The sequence below is a fragment of the Petaurus breviceps genome, unplaced genomic scaffold (assembly GCF_028583685.1).
Source record: "Petaurus breviceps papuanus isolate PSGF00001 unplaced genomic scaffold, PetGlider_PUasm1.0 216, whole genome shotgun sequence".
In the NCBI taxonomy this organism is placed as follows: Eukaryota; Metazoa; Chordata; class Mammalia; order Diprotodontia; family Petauridae; genus Petaurus; species Petaurus breviceps.
This window is the reverse complement of record NW_027185867.1, coordinates 1,775,610-1,787,176: the sequence shown is the minus strand read 5'-3', so window position 1 is coordinate 1,787,176 and position 11,567 is coordinate 1,775,610. Positions and strand designations below refer to the sequence as shown.

General features: G+C 44.6%; 1 pseudogene; it reads left to right on the top strand.

Moving 5' to 3' along the window:
• Positions 1-3,252: 3,252 nt before the first annotated feature.
• LOC138165821 (inorganic pyrophosphatase pseudogene) overlaps positions 3,253-11,567 on the top strand; it is a 34,176-nt pseudogene continuing 25,861 nt past the window's right edge.

The following is an 11,567-nucleotide window of genomic DNA, read 5'->3' as shown; positions in this document are numbered from 1 at the left end:
TTCCTGAACACACCCTACCCCCTGGTACATAGTAGGTTATATAAAAATTAATGTTTTTTGATTGATTGGTGGGTACATAATCATATGATTACTCTAAGGTTGAAGTAGCTAGTTCTGGACAATGCAAATCAGAGTACCCATCTTTATTATTTGGCTTTCAACATGCTTCAGAATGGAAAGTTCGTTCATTTGTTTGTCCCTGCTTAAGACTAGCTTCATCATTATATCCCTGACTACCAGAGTTGTGTGTCTCACCTCCAAGAAGCCATGTCTCCAAGATGATTGATCTCTACCCTAGGAAGTAGGAGGGCCCTCAGGTCCAGAAGTCTTTTTTAATTCCTCCTGAAAGAATGAATGAAAAAGCATCTGTTAAGCATTTACTATGTACCAGGTACTGTGCTGGGGATACATATACAATAATACAGTCCTGGCTACTGAGGGGCCCATGGTTTTGGGGGGGGGTTGCTTTTTTTAAGGGGGAGGGCAGGGCAATTGGGGCTAAATGACTTGCCCAAGGTCACATGGCTAGTAAGTGTTGAGTGTCAGGCCGGATTTGAACCCAGGTCCTCCTGTCTCCAGGGCCAGTACTCTATTCACTGTGCCACCTAGCTGCCCCAAGGGGCCCATGTTTTAATAGGGAATATTACACACATAGGGGAGTGATGGCCAAGGAAGGGCATTTTGTTCTAGAAAGTTGCAGGAAGGTAGAATGGAGTCCCAGAACACTTGATACTTCCTCTCCAAGAATGGTAGTGTGGATTTGATTACTGTGTCTATAACTAAAGACTGAAGTGGGTGAGGTTGGAGCAGGGTATGACATGAATTTGATCTTGTAGCAGGGCATAACATGAATTTGATTGCATAGTTAAAGGGTGGGTCTGGATCAGAAACAACATGATGAACTATCACCAGTCAGAAGACCAGGTCCTAGGGTGGTATCTGGAAAGCAAGGCTAGAGGTGGAGGTCAGAATATAGGTACATAGCATGAAGATGACCAAGGATTGATGTGGTGGGTCTGGATCATGCTAGATATATGATGAGCTCATATGAATTAAGAAATGCAAATCTCAGGATGGAGGAGTACCAGGCTGGAGAGTATGAGCATAATATGAAGGTGATTTGGAGTAATGCAGTGGGTCTGGGATCATCTATATGTGGTTGTAATGGAAATGTAAATTTTTAAGATCTTCCCTGCCCCTAGGCTAAAGTGCACCTGGAGCCTGGGGTGGGAGGCTTGTTTTTCAGTAGATACTTTTTGATTGGCCAGTGGGTCCAGAAGGTTGTTACATTCTCTGAGTCAGGAGAAGGCTATATAAGCCCTGATGTGAGGCTTTGTTTTGGGGGCTCACTTTGAGAAGTGTTCTGTGATTTGATCTGATGAGACTCTAGGAAGCCATTGTTGAGAGCCCCCTGGCTTTGAAAAACCCAGATGTTGATTTGGTATGGATGTAATGGTTGGACAGTTTGGAAATCTGTCTACTTGATCTGTTTCTCTGTCTTGATAATTCTGTCTGTATATTCTGAAGTTCGGGGTGCTGACCTTTTTCCCCTGAACTAGGTAAATGATACATATTTGACTGATTAAAATAAGCTTGTTAACCCATTTTGAGTTGCTTTCCTTTATCAAAGCAGATCCAAGAACCTGTGTTGGCAGCAACCCTGAGGACGCTTGGGGAGCTTGCTGCTACAAAATGGCATCATGAACAGGCTCTGCAGAGTAAAAGGAAAGTATGGGGGCTGGGATAATTGTTTGTTTCCAAGTTGTGGTACTTGTGACTCTGTGGAGCCATGGACCAGGAGAGAAGAATGGCCTGCATGTGGACTTCGCTGAGCTGAGAGCAGAAATGGTAAGCTGCCTGCATCGGGACCTGGGCAGAAGCCAGGAACAGCTGTTGCCTGCAGGAGGAGAAGGAACCCAGGAGTTCGGAATTCAGCCACAGGAAAAGATAAGAACTGAGCAGCAAAGCAGGGGCACTGAATGTGTTTCCTTGCTGCATCCCACAGTTTGGGACCCAGGGGGAGGATGGACTTGTGACTATGGTGGGTGGGATGAAGTGCCTTGGACCCCCAAGGACCCCACCTTGTTGGTTTTGTTGCCTAGCCCCCTCTCTGTACTTGGAAGCAGGGGCTGCAGCTGTGTGAGGGGAAGGACACACCCTCCGCCCTAGAGAACTTTATTTGGACTCTTGTTTTGAATTGAGGTGATAATGCTATGTACTTTGTGTTTGTTTAAGGCTCAGTGGCCACTTTGGTAACTTTAGTTCTGTATCTTGAAAATGTGACCTAAGAGATGTTTAGTGCTAATTCAAAAGTAAATTGACTATGCTATGGGCATGAAAGATCTTGGGGCCGAATGTAATGGGAATTTAAAATTTTATGATCTTCCCTGCCCCTAGGCTAAAGTGCACCTGGAGCCTGGGGTGGGTGGCTTGTTTTTCAGTAGATACTTTTTGATTGGCCAGTGGGTCCAGAAGGTTGTTACATTTTCTGAGCCAGGAGAAGGCTATATAAACCCTGATGTGAGGCTTTGTTTTGGGGTCTCACTTTGAGAAGTATTCTGTGATTTGATCTGATGAGACTCTGGGAAGGCATTGTTGAGAGCCCCCCTGGCTTTAAAAACCTAGATGTTGATTTGGTATGGATGTAATGGTTGGACGGTTTGGAAATTTGTCTACTTGATCTGTTTCTCTGTCTTGATAATTCTGTCTGTATATTCTGAAGTTCGGGGTGCTGACCTTTTTCTCCTGAACTAGGTAAATGATACATATTTGACTGATTAAAGTAAGCTTGTTAACCCATTTTGAGTTGCTTTCCTTTATCAAAGCAGATCCAAGAACCTGTGTTGGCAGCAACTCTGAGGATGCTTGGGGTGCTTGCTGCTAGAGTGGTAAACCTTTAGTAATTAAAAACCCCAAGACCCCATTACCATAACTGGAGTGCCTTATTAAAGATAGAGACTGGAATGAATGAAGGGGCCTGAAAATGAATGGCAAGAAGCATAGTGAATCTCAGATATGGTGAGTCTGGCTAAATGTGGCAAAATTTTATGAATCAGAAGCACAGGGAACCAAGTGAGAACTTGAGTGCTATTTAGAAGATGAAGTCTTGAATGGACCATGGCATACAGTTCACTAGAGAGCAGTATTGTGGAACTAGATCCTGTGTGCCAGTGATTTGGGCTATTGAAATGTATGAGAAAATCCAAGGATTGGGTTACTTTCAGAGACATGGTCTTTTTCTTTTAGGGGTCCATGTCCCATCACTCCATCATTGCCCCCCTCAAACAAATGGGACCCAAAGTCTTATGGAGCAAGGAGCAAAGGAAATTGCTTCCTGCTGGCAACGGGCATGCAGCTGTTCCTGCCTCATTGTTTCCTGTTAAAGGGGTCAGACTTCAGAGCCTGGCTGATGCCAGGTCCAGTGGTCTGGGGCCTTTGACTTGGGCAAAGGTTGGTTTACAACTTGAGAAGTCATCTGGAAGTTTGATGGACTGGAAGATTCAAATCTGGCAAAGAAGTTAAACAAACAAAGGCCAAACAGGAATAAAAGGAATGTGATCAGGAGGGGAATAAGTATGGGAGCTAGTAGAGAAAGGAGCCAGGATCCCTATGAAGAAGATGGTTTGAGGGCACTGAGGTTATTATGGATTTCTTGCATCCAACTAACCTTTTCCAAAATATGTTCAGTGCATATCTCTACCTGCCCACAGTTGTTGATGTACACACACAGCAAGAGGTTTGTTTTGTGTTTACAAAGGCATTATTCCCTAGGTGTGTAGCCTGCTGTAAGTCAAAAAGAAGCTTCCACTGGCTTTTTCTGGGATAAGAAGTTGGTCGGAGGTGTCTGAAACCACCCAGAGGGGAAAAGAGAGTATCCCCTTTCTTTAGCAAGGGCCTATTCTTGGGGGCTATAGGAAGATATGAAGGAATCAGGGAGCTGTGGGAGTAAAGAAGCCAGCACAGTTGGCTGGTGGGCAGCATTCTTTGCTGAATGTCTGTCAGGTGATTTCCCATGGCCTGATCTACTTCCCCTTTCTGGTGACCTTTGTAAAATATAACAGCTATGTCAGATGGTTTCTGAGCAGCTTGAAGGAATTGTAAGATCTCCTGTGCATGTTTGATAGGGGAATTCTTTGTTGTCAAATATTCCCTTTCTTTACAGATTGTTCCATAGGCATGTAGAACATGAAAAGCATATTTTGAATCAGTAAAAACATTTACACTTTTATTTTCCCCTAACTCTAGGGCTCTGGTGAGTGCTGTTAATTCTGCCTTCTCAGCAGAGGTCCCAGGGAGCAGGGGCTTCTATGGTAGGGTGAAAGCTGACTGCTACATACACAGCTCTCCTTACCCCTTGTTCAATAAAACTAGACCCATCTGTGTACCACTCTGCCTCTGGGCTAGGCAGAAGATTTTTAAGATCAGATCGACTAGAATAAACTGAGTCCAAGATCTCTTCGCAATCATGAACCAGGGCATCTGAGTGGGTACTGTCTGGAAGGAGGGTTGATGGATTCAGTGTGTGGCACACCCAGAGAGTTAGGTCAGGGGTATCTAAGAACAAGCCTTGATGTTTAGTGAGCTTGTCACTAGCCAGCCACTGATGACCTTTTTCTTCCAGGATACTCTGAACTCAGTGGGGTTCAGCCTTCTAGGGGTAGAGCAAATGTAAGTTTAGAGGCTCACTCAATTGGAATAGCCACTCCAGTCACTGCCCAGAGACATGAAGGCCATCTGGCAGTGTAGCAGCAAACACCCCAGCGTCCCCAGGGTGGCTGCTAACACAGGTTCTTAGATCTGCTTTGTTAAAGGAAAGGAACTCAAAATGGGTTAACAAGCTTACTTTAATGAGTCAAATATATATCATTTACCTAGTTCAGGGGGAAAAGGTCAGCACCCTGAACTTCAGAATATACAGACAGAATTATCAAGACAGAGAAACAGATCAAGTAGACAGGTTTCCAAACCGTCCAACCATTACATCCATACCAAATCAACATCTGGGTTTTTCAAACCTGGGGGGGCTCTCAACAATGGCTTCCTAGAGTCTCATCAGATCAAATCACAGAACACTTCTCAAAGTGAGCCCCAAAGCAAAGCCTCACATCAGGGATTATATAGCCTTCTCCTAGCTCAGAGAATGTAACAACCTTCTGGACCCACTGGCCAATCAAAAAGTATCTACTGAAAAACAAGCCTCCCACCCCAGGCTCCAGGTGCACTTTAGCCTAGGGGCAGGGAAGATCTTTAAATTTGCATTTCCATTACAGGCAGCCACAGAATAATTGTTTTGAGAAATAGGCAATCAGCCTGGGGTCAGGTCCTAAGGACTGCTTGTCCTCTCCTTCCATCAACATAAAGGGTGAAAGGTTTGTCTAGATTGTGTAGAGCTGATGCTGGAGTGGTCAATTTAGTTTTCAGAGTCTCAAATGCCTTCACCTAGTCAGGGATCCAGAGGGAGTAAATCAGCCTCTAGTGGAGTCATAAAGCAGTTTAGCAATAAGATCAAAATTAGGAATCCAGAGTCTGTCTGGATCCAGTCATACCTAGAAAAGTATGGAGTTGCTTTTATAGTGGTTGGAATAGGGATAGACAGACCTGCCCTTTTCCTCTGTGATGTTAAGGTGTGAGAAGTGGGCATCAGTTCATGACCCAGATACTTGTGATAGTAATAGAATATAAAGTTCCCCCTCTATTGGCTTGGTTTTCAAATTGATTGTGTTAAAACCCAGAGCTTGTTAATCCCACCTGTGGGATGGACTTGTTGATGTGAAAAGAGAGTCCTGAACTGGGAGGAGCTGGTGACGTAGATTTGGAGAGAGACAAGAGGGAGGCAGAAGAACTTTTTGGAAGCAGCACCTCGTGGAGGCAGAGAGAGACTGAGAGAATTGCTGGGGGCCACTTTGAATTGCCCTGGACTTTTGAGACCTGCCCCCTGAGCTGCCAAGGACTGAGGAGACACGGCTCTTTTGCTGGTACTTTGTCTGTCTGTTTTGATGTTGTTTTGCCAGATTTGTCCACTGGTGAAAGACAGTCCTTTTGTTGAAGAAGTCCTGGAACCTGGCTGTTGGCTAAGAGCTCCTGAGACTGTCCTGCAGACAGAGAGTGAATACTGTCCACTGGTGAAGGACAGTGCTGTTGTTGCAGGGGTCTGGGAACCTTTCTGTTGGTTCAGAGCTACTGAGACAATCCTGCAGACAGAGAGTGAATACTGTCCACTGGTGAAGGACAGTGCTGTTGTTGCAGGGGTCTGGAGACTGTCCTGCAGACAGAGTGAATACTGTCCACTGGTGAAGGACAGTGCTGTTGTTGCGGGGGTCTGGGAACTTTTCTGTTGGTTCAGAAGCCCTGAAGAAGGATTTTCTTGTTGTATGTTTACAGAAATCCTGGGAGAGGGTTTTGCTAATGTTTTCAGGGGTTCTAGGACTGTTCTACAGACAGAGGATGAATTAATGAAGAGACTGGCAATGTATCTTGTGGCCTTGCTAAGCCTTGTCTCCCCAGGAACTAAGATTGCTGAGAACTTGCCTCATGTCAAGATGAAGAAAAGACCTCCATTTGGGTATTAAGTGCTGTGCTTAAACTTGTTGTAACTCTGGGGTAGATTCAATTGTGATCCAGGGGTGGGGAACTTTTGACCTTTTTGTGTTCTGTGATTGAACAAATGAATGTACTTTACTTATGATTGGAAACTAATCTCCATTTGAGAAGAGGGGTTTTGTGATGGACCAAATGAAGGTACAGCCTAGGGGTGGAGTAGTATTTAGAACTGGGACATTGTAATTGATTGAATGAATGGAAGGTTCTGGGGTGGGGTAGTACTTGGAGATTATTTAATCACCCTTAGTAAATGCTGTATTTTGAATGATGTCATGTTTTGACCTTCTCTGTTCTTGGTTTGTCACTGAATAAAATGGAGAGCACCTATGCTGGTATTCTGAACCTTGGGAAGTTGCCTTTCCTTTGCATTACATTACAATACTTTACATTTTTACATGCTATTTTGGACTTTGTTCAGGGAAACCTGGTAACCTTGGGTGCCCAAGAAATTAAGAGTTCCTGTGACAACAACCAGAGAAGCCTTTCAAGTGGGACTACAAATAAGAATACCATCAACATACTAAATTAAGCTACTATCTGATAGTTCCAGGTCCTTTATACCTTTTCCCAAGGCCTGGCCAAATAGACAGGGGCTATCCTGAAAAACTCAGGGCAAAATTCTCCACATTAGTTGGCATGGATTTCATTTCCCAGGGAGTGTCCATTCAAAGGCAAAAATAAATTGTGAGTCTGTATGAAGAGGTATAGAGAAAAGGGCATCTTTGAGATCTGGGGTACAAAAACATTGGGTACCCCCAGGAATCTGAGTGAGTATAGTGTATGAGTTAAGGACTATGAGGTAGACAGGAATAACAGCCTCATTAACAGCCCCGAGATCTTGAACCATGAGATACTCCCCATTGGGCTTCCTTAACTGGAAAGATAGAGGTATTGCATGGGGACTGACAAGGGATAAGGATTTCATACTTAAAGAGTTGTCCAATCAGTGGCTGCAGCCCCTTCTGGGCCTTGGGCTTAATTAGATATTGGTGATGATGGGGGAACATATTAGGGTCTTGGAGATAAATGAGGGCTAGGATGGCATGAGTAGCTCGCCCAGGAATTCCCTAAACCCAAACAACTGACTTGACTATCTCCCACACCTTATGGGGATCATCAGGAGATCTGGTAAGCATAGGCAAAAGGGAGATTGAAGGCTTAACTAGAGAAGATTGGCTGCCCAGTTTCACCATCAGGTCCCTTCTCAACAAGGGGACAGGACAAGCAGAGAAGATAAGGAAGACGTGGTTAAACAACAGATCATCAAACTGGAAGGGGAGGGTGTATGTCTCCCCACAACTCTTAAGTTTCCCTTCAAGAGCCATGACCCAACAACTAGAGGGATGGGTAAGGTCAGAGTATTGGGTTAACAGAGAATGTAGCTTCCATATCAATAAGAAAATGGATACTCTTACCTGCAACATTTTCAAATGTTTAGTCAAAGAGATGGAGTACGTAAGAGTTTGGCCAAATCTAGGCTTTCCTGTAATTTTGAGTCTTGAGAAGACTGGAGGACAGGGTACTAAGAAGTATCTCTACCAGACTTCCTACCTTGGGAACAATCCTTCCTGAAATGTCCCTCCTGGTTATATCTTGGGCATGGTCCTGGGGGCTTCCTCTGGGGTGGTCCCCTGGAGGGGCACTCACTGGACCAGTGGCCCTCCTTGTGGCATCAAAAGCAGGTTTCCCCATTGCCCAAGTCACCAGAAGCATCATTGGGTTTTTTCCTCAGTCATCACAGCGGCCAAGAGTTGAATCTATTCCCTAATTGTGTTTTTTCTCCTCTTCTGCAGCTAGCTGTCTGTTGTTAAAGACTCCAAAGGCCATTTCCATAAATTAGGCCTGAAGTGTTTGGGGTCCCATTGCCAATTTCTTCTGTTTCCTCCAAATATCTAGGGGCAGACTGGCTAATGAAGTACATGCCAAAGATTGCTGCTCTTCATATAGAGGCTAAACTGATGTACTTCCTGATAGCTGCTACCAGCTATCCCTGGAAAAGGGCAGGGTTTTCATCTGCTCCCTGAGTGGTCTGTTTAAGTTTTTCATAATTGACTTGTTTTTTAATCATATTTTTAAAGCCTTCTAACAAGCAGACTACCATACAGTTTCTCTTTTCCCTATCTTCATTCTTTCAATGATCCCATCTGGGGTCATTAGTTGGGACAACAGTAACTCCCAGAGGGTATCTGGTGGGATTATACATAACCAAACCATCCTCAAAATTCTGGGCCTGTTCCCAGATTCTCCTCAATGGTACATCAGGTGGAGAAGAGGATATGGAGGTCTCCCCAGGAAAGCTCAAACTAAAGGGTGATATCCCTAAAGCCCTCGGTAAACTTGGTAGGATCTTCAGAGTACTGACCCAGTTTTTCTTTAACCTGAGAGAAGTCTAACATTGAAAATGGGACATGCACTCTAATCATTCCACTGGGCAAAGCAGCCATTTCCCCTCGTGGGTGGGGGTGCTGGGAGGGAGGTCCCATTCCATTTGAGGGAGAGGCTAGAGGTGTGACCTGTTTAGGGAGTTGGATTCAGCTGCAGGGCCAGGTGAGAAGGAGCATCTGGTGGACACAGAAGTGGGGATGGTTGGAAAATTGGTCTCCCCCTGCTCTACACAACCAGCAGGGAGGGAGAATTCAATAGGTGAGGGGAAGGATCCTCATGCCAGGAGCTATGAGATTCCTGATAAGGGTAAGCTGGAACCAGGGGGAGAGGAGGGGACAGGGTGGGATAAACAGCCGGAGTTGCAATGGAAGGGGGTGGAAAAGGGTTGGGGAAAGCTTCTGGAGCCTCAAGGGGAGGGGGCAGAGGAGAAGAGGTGAGAAAAACAGGGGCCAGGGAAAAGGAAGGGAGTGGTATAGATGACCTAGGGGCCAAACCCTAGGCGCCACCCCTAGGGTATCAAGTTGGTTCCCATTCCCTTTTTTTGGGTTGAATTTAACTAGAGCATCCTACAATTTTGGCAGAGGGTAGAATCTTGTGAAAAGGCCATGAAAGCCTGAATGTAAGGGACTTCAGTTCATTTCCCTTCTCAGCAGCAGAACAAATCTAGCTGTTAGAGAAGACTCCCAAACAGGTGATGTTTCTTGGTCCTCAAGGTGATGCTGAGGCCAAGCAAAAGAACACAAGCCATTTCTTTTTGACGTCTTGAGAGAAACTGAACTTTTCCCAATTCTTTAGAAGACAACCCAGGGGCAAATTTTTAGGAACTGAAAAAGATTGTACCATTTATTTGCCTGGAAACCTATTTGGAAACCAAAAAGCACCTTTGGTTTCTCAATTCTCTAGCATCCTAGAGAACTGAGATAATTGGGCATACGCTTCCAGATAGGGCAACCCCTACATGGTAGAAGGTCTGCCCAAGTCCAAGATGGCCTTGTACCAAGCTGTTTGACCCAACTGGAGCCTGAGACAGGCTCAAAAGCACCTTAAAGCCTTCCTAGGTGCTTGGAGAGGGATCCAACTGCAGAGTGAGAAAGGGATAGAGATAGAGGAGGCTTATGTACCTTCTGGTCTTTACTGGAGAAGGGTTTGAGGGGTTCAGGCAATTCCCCAAACAGGGTCACCAAAATGATGTAGTTTGGGGTTGCTGGGAGCCCTGAAATGTCAGGGTACAAGGCAGAGTCACCTGGAATGAATTCACTGAAATCTTCCAGTCAAATGATAAGGTTTATTGTAATGCCAATAGAAGCAGGCCAGGTTCCTAGTGAAACTGCAACTTAATTGGGGTGAGATTGATGCTTATATGCAAAAAGGACAGTGAAGGGATCTAAATGGGATTAAATTGGTAAATTGTTTGGGGTGGGCCAGATTCACCAGTGAAAGGAGGTCAAGGTTAATTAGGTGATTTAGATGGGATTAAAGATTGGTAGGTTTCTGCAAGTGGTCTGGGGTGGGCCAAGAGCACAGGTGAAAGGAATGTCAAGTAAGCTAATAAGGTGATCTAGATTGCCTGGGGTGAGCCAGCTGCCTTGGGCTGAGGAGCCAGTGCTCTAACAGGGCTAGAAGCTGACACATGAAAAACCAGGTATTGGGCTACTTTCAGAGACATGGTTTTTTCCTTTTAGGGGTCCATGTCCCATTGCCCCATCAGAGCCCTGGGTTAGAGAGATAGAAGTCAAGACTGGAGCACAAGTGCATGGCATGAAGGTAACTGGGGAATATTATGGTGGGGCTTGGTCCCCCGGGATATGGTGAACTCTCTTCAAAAGCTCAGGTGGAAACTGGACTACAAGGACCATAAAGGCAGTCATGGCATGTTGGGCAGATATATTTTCCAGGGAAGAATGTAATGGGTCTACTGACTTTAAAGTTAAACTTGCAATATCTGGTATAGTCAGCAGATTGGGATAAGATGCCTCGTGGCTCCCATTGTGGTTGAGCTAGAGGAAGAGCCCCCAAAATATGGTAGAGGATGATAATCATTAAATATCATATTTTGGCCATAGTCTGAATTAATCAAACAGACTACCTTGCCTCATTTTAAAAAGGTTCCTTTTCTGTCTCAGCCACTCCAGAGACTAGATAAGGCTGGGAGCAGGATTTAAAACAGGCACCCTGAGATCATAAACTCCAAACAGACCCAGCTTTGTCTCGACCTCGGAGAACTCTTCTCCTTATGTCAACCAGAAAAGGCCTACTTTATGGCTCTTAAGGATGATACCCTCAACTCATGGCATTAACTTGACTAATGGGACTTTTTCTTATCTTAATATTTTCTGGGCGTATGCCATGTTATGGAATGTTAATGGTAAAGAAAACAGATATTCTGAATCATAATTTCAATTGACACTTTTTCAACTCTTGTTTTATTGCATTTACCATTTACTCAATTAAGAAAGAAAAAAAAGAAAACTTTTCTCATATAATGATTAAACCATTAAACCATAAATGGGATGATCCTAAAATGTACTTAAGCTCTTTCATCATTTTATTCATGAGTCAGGACTTACCGTGTTTCCCCGATA